Source organism: Geotrypetes seraphini, chromosome 2 (genome assembly GCF_902459505.1).
Source record: "Geotrypetes seraphini chromosome 2, aGeoSer1.1, whole genome shotgun sequence".
NCBI classification, from domain to species: domain Eukaryota; kingdom Metazoa; phylum Chordata; class Amphibia; order Gymnophiona; family Dermophiidae; genus Geotrypetes; species Geotrypetes seraphini.
In genome coordinates this window covers 117317812-117337430 of record NC_047085.1, presented here as the reverse complement: position 1 = coordinate 117337430, position 19619 = coordinate 117317812, and the positions used below count along the sequence as shown (strand labels likewise).

Below are 19619 nucleotides of genomic sequence, written 5' to 3'. Positions count from 1 at the left end.
TGGATATTAAATTGACTGTGTGATATAACAAATAGATTACAGTTAGAGTACAAATAAGATTACGTTACATTTCAGGGATATGAATACTTGGTTGGTGTTTTGGGGAGGAAGAGATTATTTAAGTGGAGGTTTTGGGGGAGAATTTATCTAGGAGGAGGGGGAAGAGTTGGGTTAAGATATCTGGATAAATTTTTTTGAAAAGTAGGGTTTTGATTTCTTTTCGAAAAGTTTTGAAGTCGCCCATTGTCGTCAACAGGTTGGAGATGGAGTGGTTAAGTTTTGCTGCTTGCGTCGCCAGAAGGTTATCAAACATCTTTTTGCGCTGAGTGCCCTTGAGTGGAGGGAAGGCAAAAGGGTTCGGAGGTATTACCTGATAACATCCCTGGGTTTCCCATATAGATTGAACTAGCGCACAAATGTGCTAAAAGTGAAATAATAATGAATAAATAATCATTAAATATACAGTGAAATGGTTCAACTGTCTATGTCCCTCATCCGAGGGTCAAATGGTGTCCAAAATCAACTGGGCTGGCTCGAACACGAGCAAATGAAAAAGTACTTAGCTTCTCCGTAAAGGTCCGGAGTGCAGGGTAAACAGCTTGAAAGGAACCCGTCCAACGGGGCTCCGTTTCGAAGGGAAAAGACCCCCTCTTCCTCAGGAACCAGCTGTGAGTCAAACTGTGCTCTCAGGTGCCAGCCAGGAGGATGAAAAGTCATTAATGGCGCCATTTTCATTCCCTCTAAATAAATAAAGAGCAGCCACGTCAGTATAATCACTTTTGTAGTAACTTTGTAAAAGTATTCTGTGTAGTCTGTAAAGTTTTTTTGCGAATGTTTGTGAAAATTTGTGATTAAATTGCTGCTGAGGTCTAAAGTCATGCAAAGTTTATTTCCTCACGTTGGGGTGTAATTGTGCCTATTGGTGGTGTTCTTGGGTTTTTGGGGGGAGCAGGGGGCTGTCACTAGGGGGGGAGGGGGGGAGGGGGTGGGGGGGTGACATCAGGAGATTTGTTGATCTGCAGATTACCTGCCTGTATTGTAGTTGGATATTCCTGATGTTTTGCTGTGATGTTTTTCTCTTGTCATAAATAAACAGTTACAAAAAAAAAAAAAAAAAAAATCATAAAAAATTGTGTGTAAAAGACTGGGAAAAATTGAGAATTATTAGAATGCCATATTAGCATTTGTAGTTTGCTTCTCTGAATTTAAGGCAAAATAAATTACTTTATAATAAAAAGAACACTGGAAAATTCAAGAAAGGAATAAAAACTATCCTTTTCTCAAACTACTTCAACTGAAGCTACAAAGTTGACAGAGAAAGGAAACTAGAACTTTCAGGGATGCATGTAAATAGATTATAATTAGTTGAAATGGCCAACCTCCTTAAGAGGTATGTAAAAGCATATAGTGTATTTAGCTCCAATAGTAAACCTAGTATTACTTGTGCACATACATAGGACAACTGATTTGGTATAAACATGTGCATATAAGTAGGATGATGGATTATTGGCGTAACCATGCCGGTATTAATAACTCTGTAACACCACCACAGAGCTCTGTGTATTTCAGTATAGAGCCCATGCATTGTAACACCTCACAACTCCTTATGGCAACATCTCTACAGAAGCTAATGTATCATAACGCCTTTACAGAAGCTCGTTTAGTGTAGCGCCTTTGCAGAGGCTCATGTAAACTGCTCCGAATTGACTCCCCAGTCATTAGTACACTTCTCCCTCCGTATTCACTGTGATAGGGGATTAACAGAACCACAAATACAGAAATACCGCAAATAACTTTTTCATACGTTATTCGCTGTTTTCTATTAAAAACCATCATGAATACGGTGAAACTGCGAATAACATGGCGGGAGACCTGGCCTGTTCCTGAAGGAGAAGCAAAACATGGTGAAGAAAGTGCTGGGAATCAGCGATTTTCTCTGTAAACGCTTGGAATCAGCAATTTCTCTACGCAAGCTGATGTCATTATGGGGGGAGAAGCCAGCAAGTTAAAAACCGTGAATAATCGAAACCATGAATGCTGAAACCACAAATACGGAGGGAGAAGTATAAAAGCTCTCAATAATCATAATCGAAATGTGAGATTTTTAAACCCTGATACACTGACAAAAAGTTCCAGAGTGTAATATATGTTGACTAAAATAATATTTATTTTAAATGTACTACTTACTAACATCATTGTATGTCTCATAGTCTTTGTACTTTTTGATTCGTATTTACTCATTCTGCTCAGGATTTTCATAGACTTGTATCATATCTCCCCTTGTCAATCTCTTTTCCCCTAACTTCATTAGCCTTTCCTCATATGAGTCATTCCATCCCTTTTATCATTTTGGTCACCCTTCTTTTTACCTTTTCTAATTCTGCTGTAATTCTAATCCTGCAATCCTTTTAATATTTGTTCACTAGTTCAGATAGCAGCACAGAGTGGAATACAGTATTTAAGGCCTATTTAGGAAGGCTTTTATCTCATTATGTGTCCATTATGAGCTTAGTAAATCAAATCCCTATCTGCCTAAAACAGACAGCAATTAACATGCAGTAGAATGCAGTAACCAATGTAATAAATACAATATAATATAAAGTTTTCAGTCCAAGAAGAGAATGATGTGGATATGGTTCAATTAATGATCTGAAACAAAGTCAAAACATAGAATGTTGTTTCTGCAAATTGGCACTTAATGAAATAAGATACTCTTTCCAGCTACAGTGGCAAAATAACGCTCAGAATTTAGGAGTGGGGCTGAGAACTTTTCAGCACCCCTTCGTAGCACACATTGATGAATTTCCCCCTAAGTGTACATTTTCAACTTGAATATATTTACAGCTTTCTATATAGAATAAAATGTTTTCTTTCAAACTTCATACCTATGGATAGAAGCCAAAAATAAAAAAAACCAAAAAAAAGTCTCCTCTTAAGAGTGATGTGTAGTTTTTTTTCTCTTAAATTTCAAGCTTTAATTTATGTCCAATGACTATTTCAGGTCTACTTTTTTTGTATTTTGAGCCCCGAATATCTAAGCTTTCATCCTGGGCTATTTTAAAAAAAAAATGTTGATGCACTAGCTTTAATTTGATTTTTTCATAAACTGTATTATCACAGTTTATACAAAGTTGAAATACTTTAAAGAAAGTTCCTCAGACATGAGATAAGAGTTTTGTGATGTTCTAGTGGTTATGGCTCTATGGGGGGGGGTGGGGGAGCAGTGTTACCCTTAGGTAGAAGTAGGCAATTGCCAAGGGTAGCAGTTTCTAAGGAAGTAGGTCATCAAAGAATAGGTGCAATTGAGGCAAATTAATAAGTGCTGACACTTAAAAAAAAATCACTGGGTATTTTAAATCTGAGAAAGTTGGCAATTTCCAAATAACCCATTTTAAATGGTTGGCCTCGGGGGCAATTTCTCCAAGTGGGTTAGTTTTGCATATATCACAACAGGAATTCTGAGAGAGGAAAGTGGTGCATGATTGTTGTGGATTGGGGGGAGGGGGAGAGGGAGGGACAAGGAGCCTAAAGTTAGTTAGATGGCGTACAAGGTGCCTCATATAAGAGGTTTGAGGAGGTTAAACCTCAGCTTCTATGTGTGTGGATGTGAGCAGTTGGAGCACTTAGAGAGCCTCTACAGTTGCTGGTGGAGTAGGCTGGAATCATTCCCCTGACGCAGCTCAGCGAAACGGAGGTTTCCCCGTCGGGAAAGAGTGGCTGCGGGGCCAGGCAGGCTTGCACTTTTTGGATGCATGGAAGACAGCCAGGACACCGTCTGCAGCTAAGTGTTTGTTTTTTCCTGCTTACCATTGACTGTGTTTGAGACTCATATATGTGCTGCTTGCTTTACTCACATTTTTTGAAGTTTTGTTATTTGGCGTGCTAGATTTTTTTTGAGGTGGTTCCTACAAGGGCTACTATAGTGTTTCTCACTGCTGAGTGAACTGATACATTGTGGACCTTGCTTAATGGTTGTTTATAAGTGGAGTTTTTTGCCATATAAAGATGAACTGAGGCTTTTTCTCCACTTTTTTTCTTGTTTTTTGTGTGTTAAGTGAATGAGCGGGTCTTTGTATGAGTGCAGTGGGTAGACCTGGTAATGTCTAGGTAGGTCCCTCCTATGGTTTCCAAAAGGGCATAATTCATTAGTTTTAGGAGGTTAAACCTCCCCAGCCTCAAGCACTAACTTTTCTCTCCCTGCCTGAATCTGTAGCAGCAACAGCAAATAGGAAAAGTTGGTTTCCCTTCCCTGCCGCTGTCTTCCCAATTCTGGAGGCTACAATAAAAATTAAATCATGTGTGAAGCCAGAACCCTGTGCACGCCACTGCCGGCTTTGCTTGTCTTGCACTCCGCCCTCCACCCTCCCCAAAACAGGAAGTTACATCACAGGGGAGGGAGAAGCACAGTACTCTGGCTCCTCACATGATTTAATTTTCTTTGCAGCCTCCATAGTTGGGAAGACAGCAGCAGGGAGGGAAAGGAAGATTGCCCTTCCTATTTGTTCTTGCTTCCACAGACTTATGCAGACTGTGACCCAATGGAGGTATCAGTGAGTGAAGGATGGAGGGAAGGAGAAACAGAGATGGGGTGATTGTGAGGTAGGGGATGAGGTGGGATGATGGTGAGGGATAGAACTCATGGGAGAAAAGAGAGATGACTGTTGGGGTGGGGAGGAGAGAGACAGAGGAACTCACACCCTATGGATTTCAACTTGGACCACCACACTCCGTATTGCCACAACCTAGCCCAACCCCACCGTTGCCTTTGCCTAATACCTTTGACTAGTCATGTAACAAACAAATATATCCTGTGGCAGCTTAGTCAAAGATACTAAATTTTCTTTCAGTGGAATATATATGTGCGCAGCAGAAGTCTTACGAGAACCCGGGACTGCAATAAAAGAACTGCCTGAAACAGAAGTTACTATTTATTTTGAGGAAAACTACCCCACAATCCGCAACTTTTGGGCCCCTGACCAAGAATTGTTTGTGCATTTTTGATCTAGAAACACCATTTCTTTCCTGCAGCTCTGGGACACTACTGTAGAAAGGCTTTCCCTGCATTCCGAATCTACAGTCTTTTGCCCATTTCTTTGCTTCCTCATTTATATAAAGCTAAGAGACCATGAGACACATGTCAAGCCTGTACACCAAGACTTTCAAAGTGTACTGTGAATTTTGTGCTGCTACAAATGGTGGCCTAGCGAGGGTAGGAGGCACCTAGGGCAGTAGTGCCCCCCAGTATCCTCCTCTCTCCCCCCCTACACTCACACCCTCCCTTCCCCCATACCTTTTTAAATCTTTGCAGCAAAAGCAACTTTTCAGGCTGCTGCTCATGCCGGTGTTGGATTTCCCTCTGACATCACTTCCTGGCCCAGCAACCCGGAAGTGATTTCAGAGGGGAGCCAGGTCGGCACGAGCGGCAGGCTGGAAAAGTTGCTCATGCTGCTAAAGATTTAAAGAGGTACTGGGGGGTGGGAAAGGAACATGCAAGTATAGCATGGAGGGGTGGAGCGGTACCAGCGACCCCACCAAGACAGCACCCAGGGTGGTCTGCCCCCCCCCCCTTTACTACTCCACTAGCTACAAATGATTATGAGTATCATCTTTCTAAGGTTGTGCATCCCAATCATCTCCTGGAAGCACACCTAAATGGGTTTTAAGTCATGGTATTTGCCCCTTAATGCAACTTAAATGGCTTTAATGCTGCTTGTCTTAATTTCTTGCAGTGATATTTAAGTCACCACAGGTTACATAGTAATCGGATGCAAAACATGGATCTTGTAGGGTGTGGAGGGCCTTATGGAGGTTGGGGGATTCCTTGAGAAGGCTTGATCTGGAAACAAGAAAAAGCATCAGGGGCTGGGAATGGCAGCCAATGCTCCAGGCTGCCGGAATAGCAGTGCTTGTGGGATGACTCGCAAGCAGCATGATTAATTTACCATCAACCTGTAGGTCTCTTAATACCGCAGTTTGCTGACTACCACAGTAAATCAAGGTGATCCTTTATTGCACCTTGATAACTTCTCCCCCCCCCCCCCCCCCAACACTCACACTTCTCTATAAGCTGAGCAGGATTCCTCCACCAATATTCTTGCCAAGGGGAGGGGGTGTTGCTGTTTCACCATCACATTTTCAATAATAAGGAACAGGTAAGCTTTGCAGGACTCTAGGGAACTTGCCTGTTCCTAGTGATTGAAAACAGGATTGAAGCACCACCCCCCACTGGCAGCAGTGCAATTGGAGGCAGTGGTGTAATAAGGAGGATGCGGTCTTGGTATTTCTGGACCCGTGTTGCAGGAAAAAGTGAGATAATTTCACGAGGAAATGAATATTGAAGTTCATTGTTGATTTTCAAGTACATGGCTTACCTGATTCAGGGCATCTGTAAACTAGACTTGTCAGGTGAGCAGAAATTGGCTGATTCTGGTTTCAGAACATGACCTGACCCCAGAGCAGATTTATAATGCAGATGAGACTGGATTAATGTGGAAATATTTTCCTAATTCTACAATAAAGAGTTTATGATATGGTAGGGTATAGTATTAAGCAAAAAACAAAAGGAATTGACCCCAAAATATCCACAAAGAAGAAAATCCAGAGAAAACCAAAAAAACTCTGTGGAGTGACGATGTTTCCAAATGGACTTTATTTGAAAGTGTCAAAGTTCCAAAGGTACACTGAAATCATCCACATAAAAATAAAAATAAATCATCCACATAAGAGCCTTAAAGGATCTAGTCCGCTAGGAATACAGGACCCAACACAGCCTGCGTTTCGACAAAAAGTCTTCTTCAGGGGTCCCTGGGAGTCCTATAAAGGTGAGTACGTGGGAAACAATTGTGTGGTGAGCCGGAAGTGAGACTAGGTCCTTTAAGGCTCTTATGTGGATGATTTATTTTTATGTGGATGGAATTATTTTATGTGAATGATTTCAGTGTACCTTTGGAACTTTGACACTTTCAAATAAAGTCCATTGAGGAACATCGTCACTCCACAGAGTTTTTTTTGTTTTCTCAGGGTATAGTATTAGCTAGGCCTGTAGTAGTGTATCACAAACTGTCCATGGCACACTAGTGTACCACCCGAGATTCCAGGTGTACTTCAAGACCCTGGGGAGGAAGAGAGACGCCAGCTGACTGCCTACAGGGTGTTCCTCTTGGGGTGAGAGGCACATCCTGTAGGTAGTCAGCCAGCACCAGCACCTCTTCTTCTCTCTGTGCCTCTTCTCTTCCAGCATCCCCCACAGGCGGCCCCATCTGGAGGTCCTTCACACGTCATCGCGCCGACATCCATGCACTTCCGGATGCCTCGAACCACCATGTTTAATGTGCCACAGCATCGCAAAGTTTGCAAGACACTGGCCTATGTAACTCTCAAGCAACCAGAAACGACATTTATCTGGCATCTACCAATCCCCATGAATGCTGGTTAATGGAGATTCTATTCTATGTAAGGCATGACTCTGAAACACCATTCTGAAATGCCTTTTTTTGCCTTTGGGCAACTTTGTACATGTTGTGAAAAGTATGTGAATATTTTCAGTCAGCTAAATATCCACTTACCCATAGATGGCTGACTACCTTCCCCAACAACAAAAAAACAAAAACCTGTGGATGCTGATGTTCTGAAAATGATTTATTATATGTCCTTTCACAATCAAACCATAACAACATAAAAATACATTTGAAAAAGTCCAAAAGACCCTACACAGTCCGTGTTTCGGCGAACACGCCTTCTTCAAGGGTCTAATTGATGTCAAATGCACAAATAGAGAAATGGACTAAAAACAGTGTACTTGTCTTTAAACATATAGTAGGAACTGACTGGAGACAAGCACAAATTGTGATTTTTTTTTTTGTGCCATTAATGCTTGTCTCCAGTCAGTTCCTACTATATGTTTAAAGACAAGTACACTGTTTTTAGTCCATTTCACTATTTGTGCATTTGACATCAATTGGACCCCTGAGGAAGGCATGTTCACCAAAACACGGACCATGTAGAGTCCGGTTGGACTTTTTCATATGTATTTTTATGTTGTTATGGTTTGATTGTGAAAGGACGTACAGTACTTCCCCCGATATTCGCGGGGGTTCCGTTCCAGGAACCCCCGCGAATGCTGAAAAAACACGAATATGTTTTTTAGCGGGGGAGACAGGAGAGGGTAACCGGAGAGGTAGGAGAGGGCAGCCGGAACGCGGGCGAGTGAAGGAAATCACTCGCAGTATGCTCCGACCGCCTTTTCCTGTACTAAAGTCGGGCCTCACCAATCAGGAGCTGCGAGTCCAAGCAGCTCCTGATTGGTGAGGCCCGACTTTAGTACAGGAAGAGGTGGTTGGAGCATACGGCGAGTGATTTCCTTCACTCGCCGGCACTCCAGATGCCCTCTCCTGCCCGGTCATTCGCGGTCGGAAAATTCCGCAAATGCATGGAAATGGGAATTCGCGGGGGAGCACTGTATAAAAAATCATTTTCAGAACATCAGCATCCACACGTTTTTGGTTTTTTGTTGTTGGATTGATTCTTCTGTGGATTTGGGGGTCTTCTTTTTTTCTTTTGTTGTGACTACTTTCTCCTGCACAATAGGTGCTTAAAGCTTTGAAAATTTACCTCTGTGATTTGCAATAATACCTTACTTCTGAGACTAGAGTAGCAAATAATGTATGTATAATATATCTGGTTGCAGCTAGGAGACTGCCTCGGAGAAAACAGCACAGAAGAAACATAACAGAATTAGTAATGAACAATCTGACAACAGTAACTCTAAATATACTGGGAATTTTGGTTTATAAGTTTATGCTCAATCTAATGTTATTTTTCAAAGCGTGTAGAGACAGATTCCTACAACTTTTTCTGTATATCAAATTTTTATAAACCATGGTCTCCCAACCCCTTCCACTGACTTACTTCAACTGCTACTACTACTTATCATTTATATAGCACTGAAACATTGTAAACATGAAAATCCATTTCTCTGTATATCCAGGGAGATATCTCTATAATGGTACCTTAAGTAAAACGCGCCGGACAAAAACGCGCTGACAATCCCGCGCAGGACTTATGTGTGTGGCCTTAAAACAGTTCCTGTTAGTGCTCTGAGGGAGGAGGGGAACCCCCCAGTAAACTTAAAGTGTTCGCACTTCCGTTGGGGGGAGGTGGAGGAGGGAAGAAAACCCATTACAGTGGAAACTGCTGTTTTCCTTCATTTTTTGGGTATTCTGCAGCTTTCAGAGTAGTGGGAGGATGTTTTAAGGCAGAGCACATAAGTCCTGCGTGGGATTCTTGGCGCACGATTGTTGCCACGTTTTTGTCCGGCACAATTATGATGGATCACCCTCTATAATATGTTCACACAATAACATATATAGGGCTCCTTTTACAAAGGTACGCTAGCGTTTTAAGCGCACGCACTGGATTAGCACACGCTATAGTGCGCGCTACCCAAAAAACTACCGCCTGCTCAATAGGAGGCGGTAGCGGCTAGCGTGTGTGGCATTTTAGCGTGCGCTATTCCGTGCGTTAAGGCCCTAATGCACCTTTGTAAAAGGAGCCCATAGTATATGCCTCGGTGCATAATTAATATAGAACACTGTTTTTGCTTAGGTTTCAATCACTGTTGTCTCTGTTCATTTTCATGCTTTTTACCACTTTAGAGCATTTTCCTTGTTTACTTCAACAGGAAAACAATGGCCCCAGCACTTCTGTCTCTGATCATTTTTCCCTTTTATTTTCGTCTAATTATCGTACCCAGCTTTTGATAGGTAATGTTTCGGTACTTGAAAGAATTTTTAAAATAAGAGTTGGGGGAGAGATGGTAGAATGAGACTGCAGAAATGAAGGGCTGTTGAGATTGGCTGTTTTCCCTAACATTTCTAAGATTGAACATGGAGAGGTGCAAGGGAAAGCTTAGACCTTGCTGGAGTAGCTTTCTCCTGAGATCTTGGCATCAACGATGTGTGTTCTAGTGCTGCAGTAGACTGGTACATCTGAGAAAGGCAAGGTTTCTATTGTCAAGATTGTCAGCTGGACTTAACATCATTGAGCCATCCTTAATTGGGATCTCCTCTCTGGATGTAGGCTCTAGAAGTTGCAGACACTGCCTGTGGGGACTGCTGAGCATTTTGGGGACTGCTAAGCAGTTGAAGTAATGGGAAGAGCTACCTGGGTTCAAAGGAACAATGTGCATGGTGATGACAGGGGCTGGTTGTGGACCCTAGAAATACGAAGGATGTCATTGGAGCCAGGTAAGGATGTAGTGCAGGAGTGTCAAAGTCCCTACTGGAGTGCCGCAATACAGTCAGGTTTTCAGGATTTCCCCAATGAAGATGCATGAGATCTATTTGCATGCACTGCTTTCATTGTATGCTAATAGATCTCATGCATATTCATTGGGAAAATCCTGAAAACCTAACTGGATTGCGGCCCTCCAGGAGGGACTTTGACACCCCTGATGTAGTGGCTCCAGTGGCATAGCAAGGTTGAGAGGTGCCCCTCCCCCACCCTTATCTCTGCCCTCCCGCTCCTTCCCGATCTCCCCTGCTGCACGCGCTTCCCCCCCTCCCCCTTCCCTCCCCGGTACCTCTAGTTGTTCACCACCGGAAGTAACAACGTCAATGTGCTCCTCGCAACCCAGGCAGCTCTCCCTCTGATGTCACTTCCTATGCATGGCACCCAGAACTGATGTCAGCAGGAGATCTGATGCGGTCGCGAGGAGCACGTTGACGTTGTTGTTCACGGCGATGAACAACTAGAGGGAAGGGGAAGGGGGAGCACACATGTGGTGAGGGGAAGAGGCAGAGGGTTAGGAGAGGAAGAGGGGTGCCGGCACCCCCACCAACATGATGCCCAGGGTGGACCGCCCCCCCATCGACCCCTCCCCCTGTACTACACCACTCAGTGGCTCTGTTATTAGTCTCTACCTTGAAGGCTAAGCCCAGCCCAAGATTAGTGAATGTGTTTATACTAGGATTATTAGATTTTTAAAGTTAAAAAAAGAGGACATATGGCCCCGCCCCCTTCTGTCCCAGTCATGCCCCATCCAACTCGCGGCCAGGCTTCTTTCCGCCCCTGGTCACACCCCCACATAAATCTTCATCACCTTGCCTGAGCTCGAGGCCGTGTCTGGAGGGCCTCGAGCATGCGCAGAGGCAGCATGATGATATTGCGCACATGCGTGCAATGTCATGTTGCATCCATGCATTCTCAGAGTCGTCCCCCCCCCCCAGACATGGCCCCCGAGCTCAGGCTTTGCAAATCCTGCACAAACTTCTGGGTTTTGGGTTTTGTTTTTCTTGGATCTCATTTGAATAATGTTCTTTTTTAAAAAAATTCTTTATTATTTTTCAAATCAAATACAAATGCCAACAATATACACTCAATTAATACATAAAACAGCACTTATATCCAAACAAGTATTAATACAAAGTACATTTCCCCTCCCCCCTCCCTCTCACCCTCCCTGGATATGTGTAGAAATCAATTAGGAATTAAAGGCTTATTCGATTAATCGGTTTTAATAAATACCGCTAATGGACCCCATGTTTCTTTAAGTTTTTTATTTTGTCCCATTTTCTCAGCAGTCATTCTTTCATATCTATAATATTGACAAAGAGTTTCCCACCAAAAAGTAAAGTACAATCTGTCCCAGGTCTTCCAATTTCTTGTTATTAACTGCATGGCCACCCCCATCATAATAATAATTGGACTCTTAGGTGGCAATAAAGTTCCAAATAAAACAGTATCATAAGACAATGGGACAGAAGCCTCCAATATCCTGTTAATTTTACCCCATATTGATTTCCAGAAATTGAGTATCAAGGGACAGTAAAACAACAAGTGATCCAGTGTCCCTACCTCAAGATGACAGTGCCAGCATCTATTAGACTTTGAACTACTGGTTTTGGAAATCCAACCGGGCCCAGGACAGTCCTTTAAAAAGAGGACATGTCTGGGTTTTCCCAGACATCTGGTAAACCTTGTTTATACCCAGCCTGAACAAACCTCTTGTGGTCACTATGGACTCACTGTGGATTGCGCTGGTAAACCTGGCGGCATCAACTTCTGTTTTCTTACATCTGTCACATCTGTTGGTTACAAGGAGAGAAAGACATTTAGGGGATGATTGTATAACACATTTCGCATGTGCAAGATATGTTTTACACATGGAAGATGGCTGTTATAAAAATGTATGCTGGCATACACAAGTGAAAAGAAGATGCCTAAGGACAAAGACAACTTTTCCATGATCTGTGCAGAGGTCTTTCGAGGGACATAGTTTGGGTGCCACTGAGGTGGAGTTGTGATGTGCACAGTGGCATAGTAAGGAGGGGGCGGACCACCCTGGGTTCCATCTTAATGGGGGTGCCGGCACCTCTTCGCTCCTCTCCACACCACACTCGCGCCTCCCCCCCCCCCCACCCCACCCCCACATACCTCTTTAAATTTTTGCCAGTGCAAGCAGCTTCTCTGGCCTGTTGCTCGTGCCAGTCTGGCTCCCCTCTGAAATCACTTCCAAGTCACGGGCCAGGAAGTGACATCAGAGGACATTCCAATGCCGGTGCGAGCAGCAGACCAGAGAAGCTGAAAATTTAAAGAGTTACCGAGGGGGGGGGGCAAGAGTGCAGTAGGGGGAAGGAGCAGGGTGGTGGAAAAGAGGGCAGTAAGAAGAGGGCACAGGGGGAGCACCTCCTACCCTCGCTACACCACTGGATGCACATTCATATTTTACAAAATACTGAGCTGCATATCTTTAACAGGTGTTTTCTGTAGACTGCAGGATTAATCAAGCATGCAAGTAGGTGGCTCCCAAGCTCTGTATCAACCTGCTTATACACAATATCTTTTTACTTATGCAGAGCAGCCCAATCAGAGGATGAAGTGAAAATAGCACAGTTCACAAAGACAGGTTGTTTAATACTGCTTGGCTCCTTCCCTATTCCCCCTTAGCCAAAAGCACTAGCAGGAGCTTCCCAAGCGAGAAACCTGCCCTGTGTGGCACTCCCCAAGAGCTCCTGCCCTACCCACGGCATTGCAGCCAAGCAAGGGAAGACAATGGACGTGGCCTGATTTTGGCACCCCTGCCACTGTTTGTGATTTGTTGACTAGTCTATGCAGAAATGAGTAGTGAAGGTATGATGCAAGGATCCCTTCCCTACTTCTTTTGAGATGTGCTTCAATGCAGAGTATTTGGAAAGCTGCTTTTTCTTTTTTTTGTAGTTTTACAATCACACTCAAAGCAGTTTATGTACTGGTACTTCAAGCATTTTCCCTATCTGCCCCAGTGGGCTCACAATCTATCTAAAGGATTAAGTGACTTGCCCAGGGTCACAGGGAGCAGCGTAGAATTTGAACAAACAACTTCAGGCTGTAGTTCTAACCACCAGGCCACACTCTCCTTCAAGTACAGTAGTTACAGTGACTGATTTAATGAGGCTTGGCTGAACTGATTAAAGAAAATGCAGTCTGTCCATAACAGAATGATACACACAGATAGCCAATTAGCCAGGATTCATTTTGCCTCTGGAATGCTAAATTAGTTGGGACTGAAGACAAAACAGCTGCATAGATTTTCTGATGAATTCTGTTCTTTTCAGATACTGTAGTGAGAGCTTATTTACAGCCCAACGAATGTGAGGGCTTCTCTTATGGATGCTTGTGAGGCTTAGGATAAAATGAAGGTAACACTATTTCTTTATTAAAATGAAAGGTCTTGAACAAATTTCCAAGAATGAGCATGGACTATTACGTATTATCATGAAGATACGAATAAGATTTATAGTTGTCTAAGTTCACGGATTCTTCTAGATGAAATAATGGCTACTAGAAAGAAAACTTTCCAGGAAACATTCTTGAGTGAGCTCAGATGGCAAGAATAAAAGGTCCCATGGCGCAGGAGACTTCTGGATCAATATTTTGATATGAAGAAGCCCTTAATTTCTCTTTACTGTAAACCGCCTAGAAGTCGCAAGATTGTTGGCGGTATATAAGAATAAAGTTATTATTATTATTATTATTATTTTATGAGTACATAAGAACATAAGAATTGCCAACTGGGACAGACCGAAAGTCCATTAAGCTAGAGAATGACAAGGGGAAAAAAATTGTCACCGTCCCTGTCACTGCCCTGTCCCTGCAACCACTGTCCCTGTCCCATCCCCGTCCCCGCGACTGCTGTCCTCGCAACATCCATAGAAGCCTCTGTACTGCAATATTTAGCTTATTCCTTCCGTATAAATCAAAGTTCTGGCTGCTGAACTAGAGAAAGATATGTTCTGCTGGCAGGGTTTTGTTTATAAATTTTTATCAACACAACTAATATACTACTTTATCCTAAAGCAAAAAAAAACTAAATAAAGAAATAGAAATGTTTTTTCTACTTTGTTGTCTGGTTTCTGCTTTCCTCATCTTCTCATTCATTTCCTTTCATCCACTGTCTGCCTTCTCTGTCTCTTCCATAAGCTCCACCCCCCCCCCCCCCAATTGGTCTGGCACCCATCTTTTTCCCTCCACTCCCCCCATAGTCTGGAATCTCTCTCTTCCCCATTTCCCTTCAGCGTCTGTTCCTCTCCACCCCACCTTCCCCATTCCCTTCAGCGTCTGGTCCTATCCTCCCCACTTTCCCCAGTTCCCTTAAGCGTCTGGTCCTCTCCATCTCACCTTTCTTCCCTTTCTCCCTCCCTGCCCCTTACCTTCGTGGCAGGCGATTTCTAAATTTCCTTCCTATGAGCAGCCGGAGCATTGAAGTTGTTTGTGGCTGCAGGAAAGGTCGTCTCTGATTCAACTTAGCAGATTTCTAAGCGAAGTACAATAATTTAAAATTGGGGCTAATACATACAGCAAAATTGAACACAACAAAAACACAACATGGACAAACATACAGAACAAGGTAAAAAGGGGACAGAACTACAGTAATTAAAGGACAGAAGAACATGGTAGGTGAAAACACTAGGGGGGAATATACATATAGGAGCAAAAAAAAGAATATTTAGGACAATCTAGAGCAGGGGTAGGGCAATCCGGTCCTCGAGAGCCGTATTCCAGTCGGGTTTTCAGGATTTCCCCAATGAATATGCATTGAAAGCAGTGCATGCAAATAGATCTCATGCATATTCATTGGGGAAATCCTGAAAACCCGACTGGAATACGGCTCTCGAGGACCAGAGTTCCCTACCTCTGATCTAGAGATTGGAAAAGGATAAAAATGCAAAGAAGTCCTTTAAAAGGGCCTTAGGCTTAAAAAGTGTATTTAAATAAAAAAACTTTTTAGGCTTCCTTTAAATCTATCTAAGGGTGTTTCCTCTCAGCTAATCTACCTACCCTTTTATTCTCATAAGGATTCTATCTTTTTCAGTAGAACATCAAGCAATTCCCTGTGAGAGTTTCAAGCCAGGTGGGGTGGGGATATTGGGTGAGGCAGAGGGGGAACTTTGAGAGCTTCTGTGACAGACAGAATCTGTGTGTTACTGGGGATCTTTACAAGAGCCTAGTTTATAAAGGCGCATGGTCATCTTGGTTGCCTATATAAAATACCACCAAAACCTCTCAAAAATCCTCACATCAATTTTTTAGGACCATCATATGGGAGAAAGTATGAGCAACTACTTTAAAACTGCAGGTACTTCCCGAAATATAAGCACTGGTCCAAAATTCAAATAAAATACTATCAAATTCTAATTTCACTTGTCTCAAATTGATAAGTCCAAGTTTCTCAGCTGTAATTCTCCCACTGAAATGTGCCTAACGATCGTGCCTTGAGTCTTTAGGCTCTGCTTCAGGGAAACTCTCCCTTCAGATTCAAGACCCTTTTACTTCTCAATCTCCACTTCACTGCTAAAGTATGCATAAGTAATATCTTTTTGGACATTTCATACATTACATTAGGGATTTCTATTCTGCCATTACCGTACGGTTCAAGGCAGATTACAAATGGTTTGTCTGGATATTAGAAGTGTTTAGGGAGTAGTTTGTACATTGCTTTGAGTTGTTAAGGATTACATCTGAGTTGTCATGATATTAGAAGTTCATATGTGGTAGTTGCAGGTGATGCCAGTGTTAGTTCGGTTTTATGTGTTTTATGAAAAGAAGGGTTTTTATTTCTTTTTTGAAGGTTTTGTAGTCTGTAGTTGTCAATAGGTTGTAGAGTTGTGGGTCGAGTTTTGCAGCTTGAGTGGCTAGGAGGTTGTCATACAGGTTTTTTTTTTCTTTTGACGTTTTTGGTTGGAGGGTGTGTGAATGGTGTGTGGGTTCTCCTATGTCTGGTTGAGGTGGATTGAATTAGTTGATTGTTCCAATAAGCTGGTCTGTCTCCGTTTATTGCTTTAAATAGTAGGCAGTAAATGGGAGCCAATGTGAGTCGTGGTAAGCCTCTGTGATGTGGTCATATTTCTTCATACAGGCTCTCTGTTATGAAATTAACCCCCATCAAGCAATTGGATCATTAGATAATTTCACCAGATGTCTCAAGCTAGTCTTCATCTTTCTTAAAGTGGAGTCAATATCACCTTTAAAAGCATACAGAAGATGGAACAAAATCAAACAGAATAAACAAATCAGCAACTTAGAAGTACAGTATATGTGCCCATGTAAGTTGGCATTAAAAATGCCTTGTTCCAAACAGCCTTGTTTCAACAGGTGACAATAAAATATATACGAAAAGTTGGGGCAGTCTCCATCGAGGGCTTCACACTTAGGGGCATAATCTATAAACGGCATCCCAATGGTAGGCGATGATAGGGATCCTACAGCTGTCTAACAAGCCAATCGGGATGCAGTTTTTAAAAAAACACCCTGAGGCAGGCCACCTACATCATAGGCATCTGTCGCATGTAAACGGCATCCCAATGGTAGGCGATGATAGGGATCCTACCGCTGTCTAACAAGCCAATCGGGATGCAGTTTTTAAAAAAACACCCTGAGGCAGGCCACCTACACCATAGGCATCTGTCGCATGTAAACGGCATCCCAATGGTAGGCGATGATAGGGATCCTACCGCTGTCTAACAAGCCAATCGGGATGCAGTTTTTAAAAAAAACACCCTGAGGCAGGCCACCTACACCATAGGCATCTGTCGCATGTAAACGGCATCCCAATGGTAGGCGATGATAGGGATCCTACCGCTGTCTAACAAGCCAATCGGGATGCAGTTTTTAAAAAAACACCCTGAGGCAGGCCACCTACACCATAGGCATCTGTCGCATGTAAACGGCATCCCAATGGTAGGCGATGATAGGGATCCTACCGCTGTCTAACAAGCAATCGGGATGCAGTTTTTAAAAAAACACCCTGAGGCAGGCCACCTACACCATAGGCATCTGTCGCATGTAAACGGCATCCCAATGGTAGGCGATGATAGGGATCCTACCGCTGTCTAACAAGCCAATCGGGATGCAGTTTTTAAAAAAAACACCCTGAGGCAGGCCACCTACACCATAGGCATCTGTCGCATGTAAACGGCATCCCAATGGTAGGCGATGATAGGGATCCTACGCTGTCTAACAAGCCAATCGGGATGCAGTTTTTAAAAAAACACCCTGAGGCAGGCCACCTACACCATAGGCATCTGTCCGCATGTAAACGGCATCCCAATGGTAGGCGATGATAGGGATCCTACCGCTGTCTAACAAGCCAATCGGGATGCAGTTTTTAAAAAAACACCCTGAGGCAGGCCACCTACACCATAGGCATCTGTCGCAGTTGAGGGAGACACATAGGGATGCTTAAGCTCACCCAAGGCTAGGTGTGGGCGTGATTATGCTGGGAAGTGACCTTGGGTGAGCTACGCATCTCCCTAGGGCTGGTCTATATTTCAAATAAATGTGGCCGCTATGCTGATTGCAGCAAAGAAATCTCAGTGCCGTGATCAGCTGAGTGGACGCAGCAGGGAATTCGCGGAGGGGGGCAATCAGTTCAGCAGCAACACGATTCTCTAACCGGTGCCTGTGACATAGACGCTGGTTAGAGAATCAGAGTGGTTAGGTGGGATTAGACGGGGTTAGGCTAGACAGATGCAATTCTATAACATACAGACACGATTCCATAAAGGACAGGGGTGTCCAATGTCGGTCCTCGAGGGCCGCAATCAGTCGGGTTTTTAGGATTTCCCCAATGAATATGCATGAGATCTATGTGCTTGCACTGCTTTCAATGCATATTCAGTGGGGAAATCCTGAAAACCCGACTGGATTGCGGCCCTCGAGGACCGACATTGGACACCCCTGATATAGGACATCCGCGTGCAATTCTCAAAAGCCACTTAGCTGAGACCGGGCATCCTATACAGAATCAGGCCCTTATTTTCCAATTTTTTTCATTCTGTCTGAAAAATATGGAATGAAAAAAGTGGAAAATCACTGGTCTAAGTCAGTGATTCCCAACCCTGTCCTGGAGGAACACCAGGCCAATCGGGTTTTCAGGCTAGCCCTAATGAATATGCATGAGAGAGATTTGCATATGATGGAAGTGATAGGCATACAAATTTGCTTCATGCATATTCATTAGGGCTAGCCTGAAAACCCAATTGGCCTGGTGTTCCTCCAGGACAGGGTTGGGAACCACTGGTCTAAGTGTTTAGCCCTCGATGGTGACTGCCAATTTTGTTGGTTGGGCTGAGAACTTTTCAGCAGCCCCTCGTATAGGCTATAATTATAGCAGATCAACCAAATGATGCAGTGATGACAAAAGAAAATGAACCCTTCTTTCTGATAATTCCAATTTAGCTATGAGACAAAGTTCAGAAATCAGCATTGCCAACATTTTTCCTGGCACTTACTGAAAAAGGGGATTTTTTTTCTGATAAGGCATTCCTTGTCTACCCTGAACTCTAAAGAAAGCATGTTCTAAAGCAGACATGGGCAACTCCGGTCTTCGAGGGCCGTAATCCAATCGGGTTTTCAGGATTTCCCCAATGAATATGCATGAGATCTATTTGCATGCACTGCTTTCAATGCATATTCATTGGGGAAATCCTGAAAACCCGATTGGATTCCGGCCCTCAAGGACCGGAGTTGCCCATGTCTGTTCTAAAGCCTTGAACCTGCATGTGAGAAAGAACTTCCACAGCTTTTATCTTTGTGCCTTGTCTGTCCTTTTATTTGTAAGCATCACAGAGCAAAGGCCATCTGTTATATACGTTTCTGTAAAACATTGCATATACCCAGTAGCGCTATTTTACTGATAATAGAATTCTAATGTGTATTTCTATAAGCTAAGCCAGTGGTTCCCAAACCTGTCCTGGGGGACCCCCAGCCAGTCAGGTTTTCAAGATATCCCTAATGAATATGCATGAGAGTGATTTGCATACCTGTCACTTCCATTATATGCAAATCTCTCTCATGCATATTCATTAGGGATATCTTGAAAACTGACTGGCTGGGGGTCCCCCAGGACAGGTTTGGGAACCACTGAGCTAAGCTATAGGTGTTCTTCACCAGGGGGTCTTTTTACTAAGGCGTGCTAGCCGATTTAGCATGCGCTAAATGCTAACACGCCCATCATATTCTATAGACACGTTAGCATTTAGCCATGCTAAATCGGCTAGCGCATCTTAGTAAAAAAGGGGGCAGGTCAGCAAAGAGAATAGAGCTCGCAAAAGCTATGTAGTAAAAGGTTAAAAAGGTATTAC

General features: G+C 43.3%; 1 protein-coding gene across 1 annotated transcript in view; it reads left to right on the top strand.

Annotated features, from left to right (window-relative positions):
- The window catches only part of XKR4 (XK related 4), a 549749-nt gene that overhangs the window by 270541 nt on the left and 259589 nt on the right, over positions 1–19619 (top strand). The window lies entirely within an intron of this gene.